This window comes from Aulonocara sp. 'chitande type north' Nkhata Bay, linkage group LG17 (genome assembly GCF_057382095.1).
Source record: "Aulonocara sp. 'chitande type north' Nkhata Bay isolate Kocher_YH1m ecotype deep benthic linkage group LG17, A_spYH_male_GT1.1, whole genome shotgun sequence".
NCBI lineage: Eukaryota > Metazoa > Chordata > Actinopteri > Cichliformes > Cichlidae > Aulonocara > Aulonocara sp. 'chitande type north' Nkhata Bay.
The window spans coordinates 3988471-4011028 of record NC_141360.1 but is presented as its reverse complement, the minus strand read 5'-3'; the positions used below and the strand labels follow the sequence as shown (position 1 = coordinate 4011028).

At 38.6% G+C, this 22558-nt stretch overlaps 1 long non-coding RNA gene across 10 annotated transcripts; it reads left to right on the top strand.

Annotated features, from left to right (window-relative positions):
- Positions 1-6343: 6343 nt before the first annotated feature.
- Positions 6344-16939, top strand: LOC147309477 (uncharacterized). 10 transcript variants are annotated; one of them, XR_015125723.1, is made up of 11 exons: positions 6344-6427; positions 6633-6713; positions 7931-8091; positions 8628-8789; positions 9042-9150; positions 9256-9375; positions 9518-9679; positions 13540-13653; positions 14380-14537; positions 14965-15022; positions 16416-16935. It is a non-coding gene; the product is annotated as an uncharacterized LOC147309477 (long non-coding RNA). The 10 variants fall into 10 exon arrangements; XR_015125720.1 differs by having other exon boundaries at positions 6633-8091; positions 16416-16939; XR_015125722.1 differs by having other exon boundaries at positions 6351-6713; positions 16416-16930.
- The last annotated feature ends 5619 nt before the right edge of the window (positions 16940-22558 follow it).

The window sequence follows — 22558 nt, the reverse complement described above, 5'->3', positions numbered from 1 at the left end:
AAAGTATAGGTTTTCATTATGTGTATAACTTGGAAATCTTAGCTCAAACAGCTGCAAAACCTGTTTTCCCAGCACGGGGACCTTGAGTTCTATAAGATAAAGCCATAAACATGTTTGTCTGAGTCTTCTATCAAAAGTTACAGCTATTTATATGAAGTTGTACAAAAACGCTTTCTTTCGCCAAGACAGTGCGTTTCTCACTGTTACATGCATTTGAATGGGGAACTCGACCGAAACAAAGTATAGGTTTTCATTATGTGTATAACTTGGAAATCTTAGCTCAAACAGCTGCAAAACCTGTTTTCCCAGCACGGGGACCTTGAGTTCTATAAGATAAAGCCATAAACATGTTTGTCTGAGTCTTCTATCAAAAGTTACAGCTATTTATATGAAGTTGTACAAAAACGCTTTCTTTCGCCAAGACAGTGCGTTTCTCACTGTTACATGCATTTGAATGGGGAACTCGACCGAAACAAAGTATAGGTTTTCATTATGTGTATAACTTGAAAATCTTAGCTCCAACAGCTGCAAATCCTGTTTTCCCAGCACGGGGACCTTGAGTTCTATAAGATAAAGCCATAAACATGTTTGTCTGAGTCTTCTATCAAAAGTTACAGCTATTTATATGAAGTTGTACAAAAACGCTTTCTTTCGCCAAGACAGTGCGTTTCTCACTGTTACATGCATTTGAATGGGGAACTCGACCGAAACAAAGTATAGGTTTTCATTATGTGTATAACTTGGAAATCTTAGCTCAAACAGCTGCAAAACCTGTTTTCCCAGCACGGGGACCTTGAGTTCTATAAGATAAAGCCATAAACATGTTTGTCTGAGTCTTCTATCAAAAGTTACAGCTATTTATATGAAGTTGTACAAAAACGCTTTCTTTCGCCAAGACAGTGCGTTTCTCACTGTTACATGCATTTGAATGGGGAACTCGACCGAAACAAAGTATAGGTTTTCATTATGTGTATAACTTGAAAATCTTAGCTCCAACAGCTGCAAATCCTGTTTTCCCAGCACGGGGACCTTGAGTTCTATAAGATAAAGCCATAAACATGTTTGTCTGAGTCTTCTATCAAAAGTTACAGCTATTTATATGAAGTTGTACAAAAACGCTTTCTTTTGCCAAGACAGTGCGTTTCTCACTGTTACATGCATTTGAATGGGGAACTCGACCGAAACAAAGTATAGGTTTTCATTATGTGTATAACTTGGAAATCTTAGCTCAAACAGCTGCAAAACCTGTTTTCCCAGCACGGGGACCTTGAGTTCTATAAGATAAAGCCATAAACATGTTTGTCTGAGTCTTCTATCAAAAGTTACAGCTATTTATATGAAGTTGTACAAAAACGCTTTCTTTCGCCAAGACAGTGCGTTTCTCACTGTTACATGCATTTGAATGGGGAACTCGACCGAAACAAAGTATAGGTTTTCATTATGTGTATAACTTGGAAATCTTAGCTCAAACAGCTGCAAAACCTGTTTTCCCAGCACGGGGACCTTGAGTTCTATAAGATAAAGCCATAAACATGTTTGTCTGAGTCTTCTATCAAAAGTTACAACTATTTATATGAAGTTGTACAAAAACGCTTTCTTTCGCCAAGACAGTGCGTTTCTCACTGTTACATGCATTTGAATGGGGAACTCGACCGAAACAAAGTATAGGTTTTCATTATGTGTATAACTTGAAAATCTTAGCTCCAACAGCTGCAAATCCTGTTTTCCCAGCACGGGGACCTTGAGTTCTATAAGATAAAGCCATAAACATGTTTGTCTGAGTCTTCTATCAAAAGTTACAGCTATTTATATGAAGTTGTACAAAAACGCTTTCTTTCGCCAAGACAGTGCGTTTCTCACTGTTACATGCATTTGAATGGGGAACTCGACCGAAACAAAGTATAGGTTTTCATTATGTGTATAACTTGGAAATCTTAGCTCAAACAGCTGCAAAACCTGTTTTCCCAGCACGGGGACCTTGAGTTCTATAAGATAAAGCCATAAACATGTTTGTCTGAGTCTTCTATCAAAAGTTACAGCTATTTATATGAAGTTGTACAAAAACGCTTTCTTTCGCCAAGACAGTGCGTTTCTCACTGTTACATGCATTTGAATGGGGAACTCGACCGAAACAAAGTATAGGTTTTCATTATGTGTATAACTTGGAAATCTTAGCTCAAACAGCTGCAAAACCTGTTTTCCCAGCACGGGGACCTTGAGTTCTATAAGATAAAGCCATAAACATGTTTGTCTGAGTCTTCTATCAAAAGTTACAGCTATTTATATGAAGTTGTACAAAAACGCTTTCTTTCGCCAAGACAGTGCGTTTCTCACTGTTACATGCATTTGAATGGGGAACTCGACCGAAACAAAGTATAGGTTTTCATTATGTGTATAACTTGGAAATCTTAGCTCAAACAGCTGCAAAACCTGTTTTCCCAGCACGGGGACCTTGAGTTCTATAAGATAAAGCCATAAACATGTTTGTCTGAGTCTTCTATCAAAAGTTACAGCTATTTATATGAAGTTGTACAAAAACGCTTTCTTTCGCCAAGACAGTGCGTTTCTCACTGTTACATGCATTTGAATGGGGAACTCGACCGAAACAAAGTATAGGTTTTCATTATGTGTATAACTTGGAAATCTTAGCTCAAACAGCTGCAAAACCTGTTTTCCCAGCACGGGGACCTTGAGTTCTATAAGATAAAGCCATAAACATGTTTGTCTGAGTCTTCTATCAAAAGTTACAGCTATTTATATGAAGTTGTACAAAAACGCTTTCTTTCGCCAAGACAGTGCGTTTCTCACTGTTACATGCATTTGAATGGGGAACTCACCGAAACAAAGTATAGGTTTTCATTATGTGTATAACTTGAAAATCTTAGCTCAAACAGCTGCAAAACCTGTTTTGTTTGCCCAGCACGGGGACCTTGAGTTCTATAAGATAAAGCCATAAACATGTGTATCCGAGTCTTCTATCAAAAGTTACAGCTATTTATATGAAGTTGTACAAAAACGCTTTCTTTCGCCAAGACAGTGCGTTTCTCACTGTTACATGCATTTGAATGGGGAACTCGACCGAAACAAAGTATAGATTTTCATTATGTGTATAACTTGGAAATCTTAGCTCACACAGCTGCAAAATCTGTTTTCCCAGCACGGGGATATTGAATTCTATAAGATAAAACCATAAATACATCAATCTGAGCCTTCTATCAAAAGTTACAGCTGTCTTCATGAAGCTGTACAAAAACACTTTATTTCGCCGAGACAGTGCGTTTCTGACTATTACATGCATTTGAATGCAGTTCTCGCACGAAACAAAGTATAGGTTTTCATTATGTGAATAACTCAAAAATCTTACCTCAAACCTGTTTGCTCAACACGGGGATACTGAATATTATAAGATAAAGCCATAACTACGTAAATCTGAATCTTCTATCAAAAGTTACAGCTAACTTCATGAAGTTGTACAAAAAGGCTTTATTTTGCAAAGATAGTGCGTTTCTGACTATTACATGCGAGACGTGTCTCTTTACTGTGTTTAAGACACTTTACAGGTCCCTCCCCTAATGAAGAGTAGTGAGCAGCTGATTGGACCATGGAACAGGTGACCACGTTCAAAAAGCCGCTCTGACAGCTCCAGAGGGGAGAGAGGGAGAGAGTGTGTGCAACGAGCGAGTAGCCTGACAGCCGTCGCGGTCCTGACCATGGTTTTCCCAGCCTGTGCTTATTTTGTGTATTTGTGTGAGGGTGAATTGTAAAAGCCGCTCCTAGTGCATTAGCTGAGAGCTTAGGCACTCGTGGGCTGAAGCGGAAGGGGTGAGCTGCCTTTTCTTTTGGAATCGTTTTCTCCTGTTTTCTTGGTCAGGGAGCGAGGGATAGCTCTGTCATTTGTTTGTTCTTTTTCTTTCCTAGGGTTTAGTTAGTCTTTGCTGGTGGGTCTTAGTTGGTTTTGTTTATTATTTCGGCCTGGGCTCACCCTGGAGCTATGCTTCTTGTCCTTAAATAAAATCACCTTTTTTTTTACTCACAACTGGTTTGGATGTTTGGCTTGGGAACCAGGGCGGGGATTTGTATCTCTCTCCTCCAACCTTATGTGCGTCCCTACACGCCTAGATTAGGGGCGTAACATAAATGGAGTTCTCACACGAAACAAACTATAGCTTTTTATTTTGTGAATAACTTAAAAATCTTAGCTCACATAGCTTTAAAACTGTTTGCTCAACGCGGATATTGAATTCTATAAGATAAAGCCATAAATACGTATATCTGAGTTTCCTATCAAAAGTTACAGCTGTCTTCATGAAGTTGTAAACCCTTTATTTCGCCGAGACAGTGCGTTTCTGACTTTTACATGCATTTGAATGGAGTTCTCGCACGAAACAAAGTATAGGCTTTCATTTTTTCAATAACTGGAAGCTCTTGGTTCAAACAGCTGCAAAACCTGTTTCCCCAGCACGGAGATGCTGAATTGTATAAGGCAAAGCCATATTGATGTGTGTCTGAGCCTTCTATCAAAAGTTACAGGTAACTTCAAGCTGTACAAAAACACCTTATTTCGCCGAGACCGTGCGTTTCTGACTATTACATGCATTTGAATGGAGTTCTCGCACGAAACAAAGTATAGGTTTTCATCTTGTGAATAACTTGAAAATCTTAGCTCACATAGCTTTAAAACTGTTTGCTCAACACGGGGATATTGAATTCGATCAGATAAAGCCATAAATACGCATATCTGAGTCTCCTATCAAAAGTTAGAGCTGTCTTCATGAAGTTGTAAACGCTTTATTTCGCCAAGACAGTGCGTTTCTGACTATTACATGCATTTGAATGGAGTTGTCGCACGAAACAAAGTATAGGTATTCATTTTGTGAATAACTTGAAAATCTTAGATCAAACAGCTGCAAAACCTGTTTGCTCAACACGGGGATATCGAACTTTATAAGATAAAGCCATAAATATGTTTATATGCGTCTTCTATCAAAAGTTACAGCTGTCTTGAATGAAAGCATTATAGCAGCTTACCTCGATCATGTGGTAGAACAGACACATGGGCCACCTACGTGTCCTTCTACGGCAGGAGTAGTTGCCACAAACCTGCAAAACAAAAAGAAATGATCAGGTGACATGAACAGATTTATACAGCCATAAGCAAGAGATTCTTCCTGCCTGTGGGCGTCAAACTGGACCCCCCCCCCCCCCTCCTTACTGTAACTATCAAAACTATCATAGTCTAAAACTATCATCTCATATCAAAACTATTATAATCACATTATCTGACTTTATCAGTTATAACAATGAGAAACGGTAAACAATTTGGCAAATAAATTACTTATAATTGTGCTTACCTGGTCCAAATGATCCACAGTCCCTTTGCATTTGTTATAATCCAGGATGATGTGGGGCTTTCTCTTCCCAGAGTCCTGGACTTGTAGCTCACGGTGCCTGGTGCTCAATAAGACAACCTTTTTTCTTTGCTTGGGGATGTAGGAAACCACAGCCTTGCCCCCCCCCCCCCCCCCCCCCCTAGCGACCTGGACGGGAGAGACGATCATCGAATCTTACTGCCCGATTAATTTGCTCAAATGATTTTTTTTTTTTTGACATGGTAGCATGAAACAGAAGAGCCCTGTCTCCCCATTTCACAGGCTTGTTGTCGTTTCATGTTGAGACCTGTACAGGCCAGCCAGCATCACAAGCCCCATGTAAGCCTGCAACTCCTCATCTATGTCCTTCCAGTCTTTTACTGACCTGTTGCCCCTGCAGGTTGGTGAAATGCAGGATTAGCTGCATAATGTCCTCTGCAAAAAAAAGATGGAAAGTGCTCACAGGGCTGCTGATCCTATACGAATTGCATAATGGGTTGGTCCTGGGGTTAAAATGGGGGGAGGAAAAAATGGCAGGACCTCTTCGTGTGTGGGTTGCCACATGATTTCTCCATTTTTAGATCTCCACTGGCCATCCTCCAGTCTTGTCTCTTCCTCCTGCTCTTCTTCCTCCTTCTCCTTCTCCTCCTCCGCACATGAGCTGCAAAGCTCCTCGGTGCCTGGCAAAAATTCTTCTTCGCTGTCAGAAGTATCTCCACTGCTTGTGGAGAGTGCAAAACTGCAGCAACAGCCTCCTCTAAACTGAGTGCACGCTTCATTGTGTCTGTGCAGAAATGACCACTCAGACCAGGCTGCAAAGTATTCTCATAGACTTCAAAGGTGCACCTGAATAAACATGCTATACCATACATCCAATAAGAGAGAGGAGGCACACTCTTGATCAAGAAAAAACATAAGCGCACGCCTTTGATCTCCCCCCCCCCCCCCCCCCCCCCCTCTCTCTCTCTCTCACACACACACACACACACATGCACATACATACATACACAATACCATTTTATGGTGGTTAGCTGTTTTATTGTCATGCATTTTACAAGGTAAGATAACCATGTCCTGCATTCAAAACCACTGAAAATGTCTATGGTGGTGCTGTGCCTAATATTGTGCTGGTGTATGCTGGGTAATCGCACAGCTAGCGACTGGGTGACTTTATTCACCCGCTTCGGCTGTTGTCAGTCCATATCCCCTAGATATGGACCATCTCCTGCTAGATTGTTCAGAAGGTTGTTATCATCCATCCAGATGGAGGATCACTAACAGGAGCGTGGGAAGACTCCAGAATCCACTCTGGCTGCAATCCGGTGGATACAGGAGTGTGTACAGGTAAGACCGTTTAAACGGACAGCATTTATAGAATGACTATTAAAAGTCAGACCAGCGAGTGTCAATAATGTTAATGTGGTTATGTTAGTAATACACCGAGTGCTAATATAACAGCTTTAAGATGCATTTGTAGATGTTATTACGTGTTTTACCGTCTTTATGGTGCTAGCTTAAAGTTACGGTGTAAACGTTAGCTTATATTGGAGTAAAGCTGTTACTGTTTAAACGATGTTAGCACAGAAATATTAGCTTCTGTCATGACTGACGAAGTTACTAGTTAATAAAGTTTCCAGTAAAGTGTTTAATCGCAGCCACAGACTGACAGCAAATATCTCGATTAGCTTCAGTGCATCTGTAATAAATATGTGCAAGTTTCAGTGCTTCGTTTAAACTGTATGATACTTATACTGACCCAGGGTCAGTGTAAAATACAATCCTAGCTGTGTGAACAAAGCCTGGCTCCTTTAATCCTGCATGAAAAACCTCAGGATGCAGGCTATTATTACTCTTTCCTGCTGGCACACCTGTCACACCTGAGAGTCAGCTAGAAACTTACAGTGACGTGGACATCATGCAAAGACTGCCAGACTCTGTAATACTGCGAATGATCAGTGACTCAAGTTAACACTAAACTTTAAACGGTACCTCTGTGTCTCTGTGTGCTGAACATTTAGGATTGAGTCAGGCTGCATCTGTGTTAGTCCTCTGACAGACTGGTGACCTGTCCAGGTGTGCTCTACCTATGACTACTGGGACAGGCTCTAGCTCCTGTAATAGAAATTTTATGTTATTCTCATTTAAAGCATTTAAGTGCTTATGCATATGCTTAGTTGTGACACTGTTATAGACTGTTCAATGAAGGTTTCTAAAACTAGATGAACTTACTTCAGCAGTTTGAGAAAACAACTCCCTTTACAGGTGCTGATAACGTCAAGGGCACAAAACAGCATAACCATTGATCCGTTAGGTTTCATAGCGAGACACGTGAAGTGGCAGAGCTGACATGACTGAACTGTGATGTTTGATGTGTGTTTGCTCTCCTGTGCACAGTAATAAATAGCATGATCACAGCTCTTTCTGTGTTGCAGACTTTATTTAAAAAATTCCATGACATCTACTATAACTGAACCAACCTGGTGCTCTTCATTTATGGAGGCTGTTGAGTCTGAATGTTGGATGTTGTGTATCTCGTGTTCTCTGGGCTTTGTTGTCCTCAGTCTTTTTGCAGGATCAGAAAACAAAACCGGGAGGCGCGTAAATGTTTCTTCTCCATGATGTTTCTTCAAATGTTTCTTCTGGATGATGATATGACCGTGACACGGGATGCCACCTTTGGTCTTGTGACGAAGCAAAGCTCAGGAAGAAGTGTGATTAAATGGTACCCACATGTTGAGAAGGATGTACAGGGCACCTGCAGCCAAATCCAAGCTTCAGCTTAGTTGTAGTTGCAGAATGCTATAGGACTGAGACATCTAAGGCATCAAATGTTTGATTAAACGGATGAAAAAGAGAAGTTTTTTCCCTATAATTATCACTTCTTAAAATCTGTAGCAACTTCAAGTCTGTCAGCATGCTGAGCATGCTCAGAATGTGACAATATATTTTTGTTCAATATTTAATTTCTTTCAGTTGCAATTGTTAAATGAAAAAATATATATTCTTATAATTTAGCAAACGAATTTATAAAAAAAAAATACATATATCTGTATTAGTTTTAGTAAATTAATTTGACACCTGTATTGAAAATACCATATTGTATTCATACAGAATCAGTATGGTATCATTGTTTGTCTGTTCACTGATTGTTGAAGCTAAGAGCTACTTTGATCTGTTTAGATCTAAAGTATCCAAAGTTGAGTTCTAATGTTTCTTCACCCCTGTGTGTGTGATATGTGATTTCCTACATGCTGGCAGAGCAGAGCAGCAGTTTGTGCTCACAGATGGTGACGGTGTGGAGAGACGGTGGTATTTCCTCAGAAGAACCAGCAGAGTCACAAAGGACACCAGTCCATCTCACCACCTTGACTTGCTGACTGATGTTCGTCTACACTGCACAGAGGAAATCAACTGACCGAGGTTTGTCCAGTGACGTGTTATGAAATGTATATTTGTTTTATGCTTACAGATATGTTTTTCTTGACAGAGGCTCTGCAGAGGTTAGACAAAGCAGAGAAAACATGTGCTTTACATTTTACTGTGATTTATTGAGATATTTGTTGCCTGATGTTCAGCAGGAATGGAGAAATAGAATCAAAGGGAGATGTTTTTCCTGTTTTTGTAATGATGTAAGTAAATCTTCAATATTATTTATTTGCTTGGTTATATTAGGAGCGTTTCTGAGTGAGGGGGAGAGGAGTCATCATCCAGGTAAAGTGACGTGGATCAGTGGATACACTTGTCTCCCCTTTAAAGGAGACGATCCAAGTCATCCTTAAATGTTAGCGCTTTCAAATACACAAACATTTTTAAAGGACAAAAATGAACATCCAACTTTGACTGTAATACAAAATAAATCTTTGCATGTGTGTTTTCAAACTCTCAGATGGGCAGTATATCAGTCTTGGACTGTCTAACCTGCCGGAGCAGCACTGAATGACCACCGCACGAGCATGTTCCTGCAACATTCAGCATCTGATCCTTCATCTGTGTGCTTCTGCTTTTGGTAAGTAGAGTTACCCAACTCCAGTAACTCTAAACACATGCCATCCATTTCTAACGGCCTGGTTACTTCCTGTCAGTTACTTTAGAAACCATGTGGTCACCTGACCTAACACTGTTTCTTCTTCTTCTCCTTAATGTTGAAGTGTCAAATGTCAAACAGCTGGAGAGGAAACTACACCAGTGTACTGGGATGTTTCAGCAACACGTGCCAGATGCTGTTCCTTCATGGTGACATCACCAGAGACAGTCCCGCCCACCTCAGGACCCATTGATTATGATGATCTGATCCATCAAACCCCCAGCAGGTGAACTTTATTCATGACATAACACCGCAACAATGTAAAAAATTAAACAGCAACAGTCTAAATGTAAAGTGCATTCTAAAGTCCTCTTCAATAAATTGTATGCAAAGAGTCATTCAGGTCACTACAGAACCCAGAGTCTTCATCATTAAATCTCTGGTTGCTTCATTTTTTCTATCCTATATCAGATATTTTAAAGGTTAGCTTAGGTAAAGTTCCATTCTCATGGTGAGGCAAAGTGCTTTATGTGTGTGTGTGCCCGTGTCATGAACGGCTATAAAAGGCCTATAATTAAAGAACAAAGCGGGGTTTGAGTTCGAGTTGCGGCAGACTGTCACTACTTGTAAATGGAACGCAGCCTTCCTACGGCGGACAGCTAATAACAGGAATCGGACGCGGTCCAGCCAAGTCCACAGCAACCACCATAGCAACCGCCTAGCATGACCTTAAAAACATATTCTGTCTTCATAACTATCAAAATCGTGAAATGATTTGCAAAGTGTGAAAGTGTTACAGCTGCAGAGAGCTATGGCGGTATCTATGGAAGCTGTTTACATAGCTAATAATATACGATGTAACCATGGAGACAGTCAGTCACTTGAGCTAGCGGTGCATGTTTACTACAGTGAATAAGGTGATTGAGTGCACAGCGTCCACACTCTGCAGGGGGTAAAGACATTACTTCAATATTGTTTTATATTGATATATATTAGCCTTCTGTTGACCATCACCTCAGGTTCACCATTACAGTTTCAGATTACAGATGCACACTGTCTAAACACATTCAAAAACTCATGTCTCAGAAATAAGCACAGCTGTTCATGTTTGTCATTAGAGTTTTATTTGTAAGAAAATTATGAACTTCATATTGTGCATTAAATAAAAGAACATTTCACAACTCTGAGTCAACAGAAACAGGTAACAGAAATGTCTCTAATGTGTACAGTGTAGTGTAAGCATTAAAAGATCATAAAGGAAAAACTAACATTTATGTGAAACTAATTGTAATAAAAAATGAGCAGGTGCTTTATAGATTTAAAAGAAAGAATCTGAAAACAACACTTTTTTGGTCTAAGTGATCAAAGTAGAAAACAGAACTGATGTTCAAGAACAAACCGTAGCTGCACTAATATTACACATCTCGATCGTTGTACTGAACAGACATGTTGCTTTTAAAACCACATGCAGTGTGTGACCATGACTGTTCACTGAGACCATGAACGCCACTTCGCTGAAGCATTCTTCTTCTTCTTCTTGCCATTAAATTGGAAGCAGAAGCAGCACGAGCTGATTTGATCTACTGAAAGGAAAAAGCAGAACATCTGAGTTGAAACCAGTCAGCTGAAATCATTAAGACAGGAACAAATTCAATGCAGTGTCTCAAGTGGCTTAGCCTGTTACAACTGTTGATACAAGCTAAATACGGTTAACACACAGTGTCAGGGAGCTCCAGTGTGGGAACTAGTGGCTTTAGGTTTGTAGTCATTTAACTTTCATCCATTCATTCATTTAATTCAGGAGGAAGAAATGCCAGGTTGGTGCAGGCTGGTTACATGCATTTGGTCCCATGCTGTCTTTAATTAAATGACTTGGTTCATTTTATGGCTGGGCTGTATGTGGGGTTATATCATGTTATTTGGGCAGGAGTACCTGTCCCCTGTTAGACTTAGAAAGTTTCTCCATAAGTAGAGTTTCTAACTCTTCTAGCACATCTGTGGCTGACAGCTTTTTGGTGGCTCTTTTTACCCCACACTGGTTGTGAGTGTGTAAATAGCCCCACTAGTTATTTTGGGTTGCAGTTAACTAGGGAGGAAGGGGTGGGTATGCCATGATTAGGTGAATAACAATTATATGTGATACATAAATTTCACAATGCATGCATATATCTCTATCAATTAAACCTGGCCTGAGGGCTGCCATTTTTTTACATTCAGTTATTTCTCTTAGAAATGTTGGAACTAAATAATGAATGTGTTACAGTTAAAGTGAAACACTGGTCAGTGTAAATGGCTCATTGGGACACAGAAACCTTTAAATTAAACCTGATATCTAGTGTCAAACAATATCAAAGCTGTAAAAGATGTTTACATTCAGAATTTATAAAACTATTATTGTAAATAAATTCAAACAAGTGAGCTTTTCTCTTTGTGCTGAATATCAACACTGTGGTTTCTTAGACTGTAAGCTGTACTTTAGTGCAACCAGTTGCAGAAGCTGCCACTCCAAATGTCTTTTGATAACAAGAAAAAAATACCTTTTCAGTACACGGCCTGAAGTTCTTCTCCGACATCTTCTGCAATCGGCTTTGTCTGCTGGTTTGAAGACAATAAACCACAAAAAAGATGATTTAGTCACTTTGTCTGCGTCATGCAGCTCGAATGTGTCGTGTAACGATGTTGAATAGCCGTCGTTATCCCTCTGCTTTGAGCCTTTTATCAAAAGTTACAGCTAACTTCATGAAGTTGTACAAAAAGGCTTCATTTCGCCGAGACAGTGCGTTTCTGACTATTACATGCATTTGAATGGAGTTCTTGCACGAAACAAAGTATAAGTTTTCATTATGTGAATAACTTGTATTTTACACTGACCCTGGGTCAGTATCAACTTCATGAAGACAGCTGTAACTTTTGATAGAGGACTCACACACACACATATTTATGGCTTTGCCTTATAGAATTCAGCATCTCCGTGCTGAGGAAATAGGTTTTGCAGCTGTTTGAGCTAAGATTTTCAAGTTATTCACAAATTGAAAACCTATACTTTGTGTCGGGCGAGAACTCCATTCAAATGCATGTAATAGCGAGAAACGCACTAACGTGGTGAAATAAAGCGTTTTTCCATAAACTTCATAAAGACAGCTGTAAATTTTGAGAGAAGACTCACACACACATTGGGGGGATATTGAAGTCTATAAGATAAAGCCATGAATATGTTTGTCTGAGTCTTCTATCAAAAGTTACAGCAAGCTCTATGAAGTTGATGAGAAACGCGTTTCTCACTGTTACATGCATTTGAATTTAGTTCTTGCCCGACACAAAGTATAGGTTTTAATTTGTGAATAACTTGAAAATCTTAGCTCAAACAGCTGCAAAACCTATTTCCTGAGCACTGAGATGCTGAATTCTATAAGGCAAAGCCATAAATATGTGTGTGTGATTCTTCTATCAACAGTTACAGCTGTCTTCTTGAAGTTGATACTGACCCAGGGTCAGTGTAAAATACAATCCTAGCTGTGTGAACAAAGCTTGGCTCCTTTAATCCTGCATGACAAACCTCAGGATGCAGGTTATTATTACTCTTTCCTGCTGGCACACCTGAGAGTCAGCTAGAAACTTACAGTGACGTGGACATCATGCAAAGACTGCCAGACTCTGTAATACTGTGAATGATCAGTGACTCAAGTTAACACTAAACTTTAAACAGTACCTCTGTGTCTCTGTGTGCTGAACATTTAGGATTGAGTCTGCATTGACTTTATTTATTGAGACTTTAATGTGCTAAAAGCAGGTTGAAGACAGCTCAGAAACATTTGAAGATTAAAATTTAGCATTATGGCTGCTGGTGGTTTGTAAAGCCTATACTCAGCTGTAGTTTTTGTTACTAATTTATGTTTGTTGTTGTTTAACACAGATTTCAGAAGAGCAAATATGCTTAATAGTTTAACTAGATTTCATTTGTCAGTGTGGGACTGCTGAGTCACCTGAAGAACTCATTTCATTCATTCTCCACATGATGTTCATATACAGAAATGTTTCACAGGAACTGGTTCCTCCCAAACTGTGAACTAGTGTGTTTCCATAGATTATCTCTGTATGAATGTACTTTTAAATGAAGGCAAGTGTTTGTCCTTTTTTGTTCCTCAGTTACAGTACGTGATATCTTGATATCAGGCGGTCAACACTGGGGGAAGACAAGAAGCAGACGTACTTCCAAGAGGGAGCTGCAGTGAGGACACAGCCAGGTCACTGAGGTCAGAGGTCAGAATCTGAAACAGCTCAGGTTTATATTTTAGGGGTTATAAAAAATCAAAATGTATTTATGAAGAAACCTTTAAATAATAGTCATAATTATGATTATTATAAGAAATATCAAACATTTAAGTGGATTTTCTGTTACACATGTTGTATTAGCCCTGCAATAAACTGGCAGCCTGTCTTTGTCCTGTATCAGCTGGGATAGGCTTCATCCTCCCGCAACCCTGAATTGGATACATTGTATTCCAATTATGTAATCTGATCATTTACAAACTCAAGGTATCTAATCAAAATGTAAGTAATAATTATAAAATGGGAAAGCAGAAATAAGTGTGACATAAATGTAAATGTGTTAGCTGACATAGAGGACAGCTACATGTAGTCTGAAAAACCTTTGTTGTCAAGTTTGCAGGTATATCAGCACGAGACATTCTTACATAGAAGAGTCTGTTAAAGTCTCTAACTCAGCGAAGCATTATTGGTCCCGTCTGTTTGGATAAATATAGTAAGTTGATGTTTGTCCATTTATTGACACATTTTCTTAAGTGCTTATCCAGTTCAGGATCACAGTGGAGCTGCAGCTGGATATGTTCATTAAATAAACCTTACAAAAGTTAACAATAAACCTGCATCCATGTACGTTGTTGTCCACAGGATAAGAAAATCAAACTGGAACACTGTGGAACATGTTAATAAATGTTTGTGTGTTTATGCCTGTGTCTTTCACAGGAGGCGCTGGAAGGTTTCCCTAATAGTTCCTGGTGAATCAAAGCAGAACCATAAAGGTTGCTGGATTGCATGATGGCCTTACCCCTGAGCAGTCATCCTGTTAAAGGAGGAACCAGTTAGAAGCTGTTTTCAAAGTAGCTGAGCAGATTTCATCTCAAGTAAGCGATTAACTGTTTGTTCATCTGTTCTGCCACTTAAAGAGCATTTAAGGACGTCTTTTGAGTGTCCAGCTGAATTAATTCTACTGGCTCTCATGGTCATTTGTTATTATAGACATATTTTTCATGTTCATCCAGCTATTTAGTAAATTCTATCTATTTAGTAATATCCGTCAGCTATAAAATGTAATATAAATATAAAAAATATCTAAATATCTCCTGCACTTTATATTTTAATGATGTAAGTCTGTTATCGTGTTACATTAGCATTCCTCACATATCAATGAGATGCTGTACAGTACAATCCTACTGACGCAGCAGAGGGATAACGACGGCTATTCAACATCGTTACACGACACATTCGAGCTGCATGACACAGACAAAGTGACTAAATCATCTTTTTTATGGTTTATTGTCTTCAAACCAGCAGACAAAGCCGATTGCAGAAGATTTCGGAGAAGAACTTCAGGCCGTGTACTGAAAAGGTATTTTTTTCTTGTTATCAAAAGACATTTGGAGTGGCAGCTTCTGCAACTGGTTGCACTAAAGTACAGCTTACAGTCTAAGAAACCACAGTGTTGATATTCAGCACAAAGAGAAAAGCTCACTTGTTTGAATTTATTTACAATAATAGTTTTATAAATTCTGAATGTAAACATCTTTTACAGCTTTGATATTGTTTGACACTAGATATCAGGTTTAATTTAAAGGTTTCTGTGTCCCAATGAGCCATTTACACTGACCAGTGTTTCACTTTAACTGTAACACATTCATTATTTAGTTCCAACATTTCTAAGAGAAATAACTGAATGTAAAAAATGGCAGCCCTCAGGCCAGGTTTAATTGATAGAGATATATGCATGCATTGTGAAATTTATGTATCACATATAATTGTTATTCACCTAATCATGGCATACCCACCCCTTCCTCCCTAGTTAACTGCAACCCAAAATAACAACCCGTTCTCACTCCCAAAGCGTAACATTTTACGCTAGGTGACAAATCGTCACCATATTACGTTTTCGGCTACCCACCACGTTCCTAAATGACGACCTCGGAAAAAGAGGAAATATGAGAACCGTCTGGACTGAACCTACACATGTTCGCTCTTTTTCTTCAAATCGCTTAGAAACACGCTATTTAACATCATTAAAGTCCTGGTTAAGGTCAGGAATAAGGTTATGGTCAGGGCTAGGGATAAGGTTAGGTTTAGGGCTGGAATACAGGGCTGGAACGTCTACTACCGCGGGAGCGTCATTGCACTGGATTCCAGCCATAACCCGCCGCGTACCATAAGAACGCCGAAGGTCTCCTTTCGCGTTCCTCAGGAACGCCGCGGGACGTGACAAAACGTCGACATGTTACGCCTCGGGAGTGAGAACGCTCTGAAAATAACTAGTGGGGCTATTTACACACTCACAACCAGTGTGGGGTAAAAAGAGCCACCAAAAAGCTGTCAGCCACAGATGTGCTAGAAGAGTTAGAAACTCTACTTATGGAGAAACTTTCTAAGTCTAACAGGGGACAGGTACTCCTGCCCAAATAACATGATATAACCCCACATACAGCCCAGCCATAAAATGAACCAAGTCATTTAATTAAAGACAGCATGGGACCAAATGCATGTAACCAGCCTGCACCAACCTGGCATTTCTTCCTCCTGAATTAAATGAATGAATGGATGAAAGTTAAATGACTACAAACCTAAAGCCACTAGTTCCCACACTGGAGCTCCCTGACACTGTGTGTTAACCGTATTTAGCTTGTATCAACAGTTGTAACAGGCTAAGCCACTTGAGACACTGCATTGAATTTGTTCCTGTCTTAATGATTTCAGCTGACTGGTTTCAACTCAGATGTTCTGCTTTTTCCTTTCAGTAGATCAAATCAGCTCGTGCTGCTTCTGCTTCCAATTTAATGGCAAGAAGAAGAAGAAGAATGCTTCAGCGAAGTGGCGTTCATGGTCTCAGTGAACAGTCATGGTCACACACTGCATGTGGTTTTAAAAGCAACATGTCTGTTCAGTACAACGATCGAGATGTGTAATATTAGTGCAGCTACGGTTTGTTCTTGAACATCAGTTCTGTTTTCTACTTTGATCACTTAGACCAAAAAAGTGTTGTTTTCAGATTCTTTCTTTTAAATCTATAAAGCACCTGCTCATTTTTTATTACAATTAGTTTCACATAAATGTTAGTTTTTCCTTTATGATCTTTTAATGCTTACACTACACTGTACACATTAGAGACATTTCTGTTACCTGTTTCTGTTGACTCAGAGTTGTGAAATGTTCTTTTATTTAATGCACAATATGAAGTTCATAATTTTCTTACAAATAAAACTCTAATGACAAACATGAACAGCTGTGCTTATTTCTGAGACATGAGTTTTTGAATGTGTTTAGACAGTGTGCATCTGTAATCTGAAACTGTAATGGTGAACCTGAGGTGATGGTCAACAGAAGGCTAATATATATCAATATAAAACAATATTGAAGTAATGTCTTTACCCCCTGCAGAGTGTGGACGCTGTGCACTCAATCACCTTATTCACTGTAGTAAACATGCACCGCTAGCTCAAGTGACTGACTGTCTCCATGGTTACATCATATATTATTAGCTATGTAAACAGCTTCCATAGATACCGCCATAGCTCTCTGCAGCTGTAACACTTTCACACTTTGCAAATCATTTCACGATTTTGATAGTTATGAAGACAGAATATGTTTTTAAGGTCATGCTAGGCGGTTGCTATGGTGGTTGCTGTGGACTTGGCTGGACCGCGTCCGATTCCTGTTATTAGCTGTCCGCCGTAGGAAGGCTGCGTTCCATTTACAAGTAGTGACAGTCTGCCGCAACTCGAACTCAAACCCCGCTTTGTTCTTTAATTATAGGCCTTTTATAGCCGTTCATGACACGGGCACACACACACATAAAGCACTTTGCCTCACCATGACAATGGAACTTTACCTAAGATAACCTTGTGAATAATTTAAGACTCTAAAACCCACTGTCTTGACAAAATAAAGCGTTTTTGAACAACTTCATATAAATCGCTGTAACTTTTGATAGAAGACTCAGACAAACATGTTTATGGCTTTATCTTATAGAACTCAATATCCCCGTGCTGGGCAAACAGGTTTTGCAGCCGTTTGAGCTAAGATTTTAAAATTATTCACATAATGAAAACCTATACTTTGTTTCAGGCGAGTTTCCCATTCAAATGCATGTAACAGTGAGAAACGCATTGTCTTGGCGAAATAAAGCGTTTTTGAACAACTTCATATAAATCGCTGTAACTTTTGATAGAAGACTCAGACAAACATGTTTATGGCTTTATCTTATAGAACTCAATATCCCCGTGCTGGGCAAACAGGTTTTGCAGCCGTTTGAGCTAAGATTTTAAAATTATTCACATAATGAAAACCTATACTTTGTTTCAGGCGAGTTTCCCATTCAAATGCATGTAACAGTGAGAAACGCATTGTCTTGGCGAAATAAAGCGTTTTTGAACAACTTCATATAAATCGCTGTAACTTTTGATAGAAGACTCAGACAAACATGTTTATGGCTTTATCTTATAGAACTCAATATCCCCGTGCTGGGCAAACAGGTTTTGCAGCCGTTTGAGCTAAGATTTTAAAATTATTCACATAATGAAAATCTATACTTTGTTTCAGGCGAGTTTCCCATTCAAATGCATGTAACAGTGAGAAACACACTGTCTTGGCGAAATAAAGCGTTTTTCAACCACTTCATATAAATCGCTGTAACTTTTGATAGAAGACTCAGACAAACATGTTTATGGCTTTATCTTATAGAACTCAATATCCCCGTGCTGGGCAAACAGGTTTTGCAGCCGTTTGAGCTAAGATTTTAAAATTATTCACATAATGAAAACCTATACTTTGTTTCAGGCGAGTTTCCCATTCAAATGCATGTAACAGTGAGAAACGCATTGTCTTGGCGAAATAAAGCGTTTTTGAACAACTTCATATAAATCGCTGTAACTTTTGATAGAAGACTCAGACAAACATATGGCTTTATCTTATAGAACTCAATATCCCCGTGCTGGGCAAACAGGTTTTGCAGCCGTTTGAGCTAAGATTTCCAAATTATTCACATAATGAAAACCTATACTTTGTTTCAGGCGAGTTTCCCATTCAAATGCATGTAACAGTGAGAAACGCATTGTCTTGGCGAAATAAAGCGTTTTTGAACAACTTCATATAAATCGCTGTAACTTTTGATAGAAGACTCAGACAAACATGTTTATGGCTTTATCTTATAGAACTCAATATCCCCGTGCTGGGCAAACAGGTTTTGCAGCCGTTTGAGCTAAGATTTTAAAATTATTCACATAATGAAAACCTATACTTTGTTTCAGGCGAGTTTCCCATTCAAATGCATGTAACAGTGAGAAACGCATTGTCTTGGCGAAATAAAGTTTTTTTGAACAACTTCATATAAATCGCTGTAACTTTTGATAGAAGACTCAGACAAACATGTTTATGGCTTTATCTTATAGAACTCAATATCCCCGTGCTGGGTAAACAGGTTTTGCAGCCGTTTGAGCTAAGATTTTAAAATTATTCACATAATGAAAACCTATACTTTGTTTCAGGCGAGTTTCCCATTCAAATGCATGTAACAGTGAGAAACGCATTGTCTTGGCGAAATAAAGCGTTTTTGAACAACTTCATATAAATCGCTGTAACTTTTGATAGAAGACTCAGACAAACATGTTTATGGCTTTATCTTATATAACTCAATATCCCCGTGCTGGGCAAACAGGTTTTGCAGCCATTTGAGCTAAGATTTTAAAATTATTCACATAATGAAAACCTATACTTTGTTTCAGGCGAGTTTCCCATTCAAATGCATGTAACAGTGAGAAACGCATTGTCTTGGCGAAATAAAGCGTTTTTGAACAACTTCATATAAATCGCTGTAACTTTTGATAGAAGACTCAGACAAACATGTTTATGGCTTTATCTTATAGAACTCAATATCCCCGTGCTGGGTAAACAGGTTTTGCAGCCGTTTGAGCTAAGATTTTAAAATTATTCACATAATGAAAACCTATACTTTGTCTCAGGCGAGTTTCCCATTCAAATGCATGTAACAGTGAGAAACGCATTGTCTTGGCGAAATAAAGTTTTTTTTGAACAACTTCATATAAATCGCTGTAACTTTTGATAGAAGACTCAGACAAACATGTTTATGGCTTTATCTTATAGAACTCAATATCCCCGTGCTGGGCAAACAGGTTTTGCAGCCGTTTGAGCTAAGATTTTAAAATTATTCACATAATGAAAACCTATACTTTGTTTCAGGCGAGTTTCCCATTCAAATGCATGTAACAGTGAGAAACGCATTGTCTTGGCGAAATAAAGCGTTTTTGAACAACTTCATATAAATCGCTGTAACTTTTGATAGAAGACTCAGACAAACATGTTTATGGCTTTATCTTATAGAACTCAATATCCCCGTGCTGGGTAAACAGGTTTTGCAGCCGTTTGAGCTAAGATTTTAAAATTATTCACATAATGAAAACCTATACTTTGTCTCAGGCGAGTTTCCCATTCAAATGCATGTAACAGTGAGAAACGCACTGTCTTGGCGAAATAAAGTTTTTTTTGAACAACTTCATATAAATCGCTGTAACTTTTGATAGAAGACTCAGACAAACATATGGCTTTATCTTATAGAACTCAATATCCCCGTGCTGGGCAAACAGGTTTTGCAGCCGTTTGAGCTAAGATTTTAAAATTATTCACATAATGAAAACCTATACTTTGTTTCAGGCGAGTTTCCCATTCAAATGCATGTAACAGTGAGAAACGCATTGTCTTGGCGAAATAAAGCGTTTTTGAACAACTTCATATAAATCGCTGTAACTTTTGATAGAAGACTCAGACAAACATGTTTATGGCTTTATCTTATAGAACTCAACATCCCCGTGCTGGGTAAACAGGTTTTGCAGCCGTTTGAGCTAAGATTTTAAAATTATTCACATAATGAAAACCTATACTTTGTTTCAGGCGAGTTTCCCATTCAAATGCATGTAACAGTGAGAAACGCATTGTCTTGGCGAAATAAAGCGTTTTTGAACAACTTCATATAAATCGCTGTAACTTTTGATAGAAGACTCAGACAAACATGTTTATGGCTTTATCTTATAGAACTCAATATCCCCGTGCTGGGTAAACAGGTTTTGCAGCCGTTTGAGCTAAGATTTTAAAATTATTCACATAATGAAAACCTATACTTTGTCTCAGGCGAGTTTCCCATTCAAATGCATGTAACAGTGAGAAACGCACTGTCTTGGCGAAATAAAGTTTTTTTTGAACAACTTCATATAAATCGCTGTAACTTTTGATAGAAGACTCAGACAAACATATGGCTTTATCTTATAGAACTCAATATCCCCGTGCTGGGCAAACAGGTTTTGCAGCCGTTTGAGCTAAGATTTTAAAATTATTCACATAATGAAAACCTATACTTTGTTTCAGGCGAGTTTCCCATTCAAATGCATGTAACAGTGAGAAACGCATTGTCTTGGCGAAATAAAGCGTTTTTGAACAACTTCATATAAATCGCTGTAACTTTTGATAGAAGACTCAGACAAACATGTTTATGGCTTTATCTTATAGAACTCAATATCCCCGTGCTGGGCAAACAGGTTTTGCAGCCGTTTGAGCTAAGATTTTAAAATTATTCACATAATGAAAACCTATACTTTGTTTCAGGCGAGTTTCCCATTCAAATGCATGTAACAGTGAGAAACACACTGTCTTGGCGAAATAAAGCGTTTTTCAACCACTTCATATAAATCGCTGTAACTTTTGATAGAAGACTCAGACAAACATGTTTATGGCTTTATCTTATAGAACTCAATATCCCCGTGCTGGGCAAACAGGTTTTGCAGCCGTTTGAGCTAAGATTTTAAAATTATTCACATAATGAAAACCTATACTTTGTTTCAGGCGAGTTTCCCATTCAAATGCATGTAACAGTGAGAAACGCATTGTCTTGGCGAAATAAAGCGTTTTTGAACAACTTCATATAAATCGCTGTAACTTTTGATAGAAGACTCAGACAAACATGTTTATGGCTTTATCTTATAGAACTCAATATCCCCGTGCTGGGCAAACAGGTTTTGCAGCCGTTTGAGCTAAGATTTTAAAATTATTCACATAATGAAAACCTATACTTTGTCTCAGGCGAGTTTCCCATTCAAATGCATGTAACAGTGAGAAACGCATTGTCTTGGCGAAATAAAGTTTTTTTTGAACAACTTCATATAAATCGCTGTAACTTTTGATAGAAGACTCAGACAAACATATGGCTTTATCTTATAGAACTCAATATCCCCGTGCTGGGCAAACAGGTTTTGCAGCCGTTTGAGCTAAGATTTTAAAATTATTCACATAATGAAAACCTATACTTTGTTTCAGGCGAGTTTCCCATTCAAATGCATGTAACAGTGAGAAACGCATTGTCTTGGCGAAATAAAGCGTTTTTGAACAACTTCATATAAATCGCTGTAACTTTTGATAGAAGACTCAGACAAACATGTTTATGGCTTTATCTTATAGAACTCAATATCCCCGTGCTGGGCAAACAGGTTTTGCAGCCGTTTGAGCTAAGATTTTAAAATTATTCACATAATGAAAACCTATACTTTGTTTCAGGCGAGTTTCCCATTCAAATGCATGTAACAGTGAGAAACGCATTGTCTTGGCGAAATAAAGTTTTTTTTGAACAACTTCATATAAATCGCTGTAACTTTTGATAGAAGACTCAGACAAACATATGGCTTTATCTTATAGAACTCAATATCCCCGTGCTGGGCAAACAGGTTTTGCAGCCGTTTGAGCTAAGATTTTAAAATTATTCACATAATGAAAACCTATACTTTGTTTCAGGCGAGTTTCCCATTCAAATGCATGTAACAGTGAGAAACGCATTGTCTTGGCGAAATAAAGCGTTTTTGAACAACTTCATATAAATCGCTGT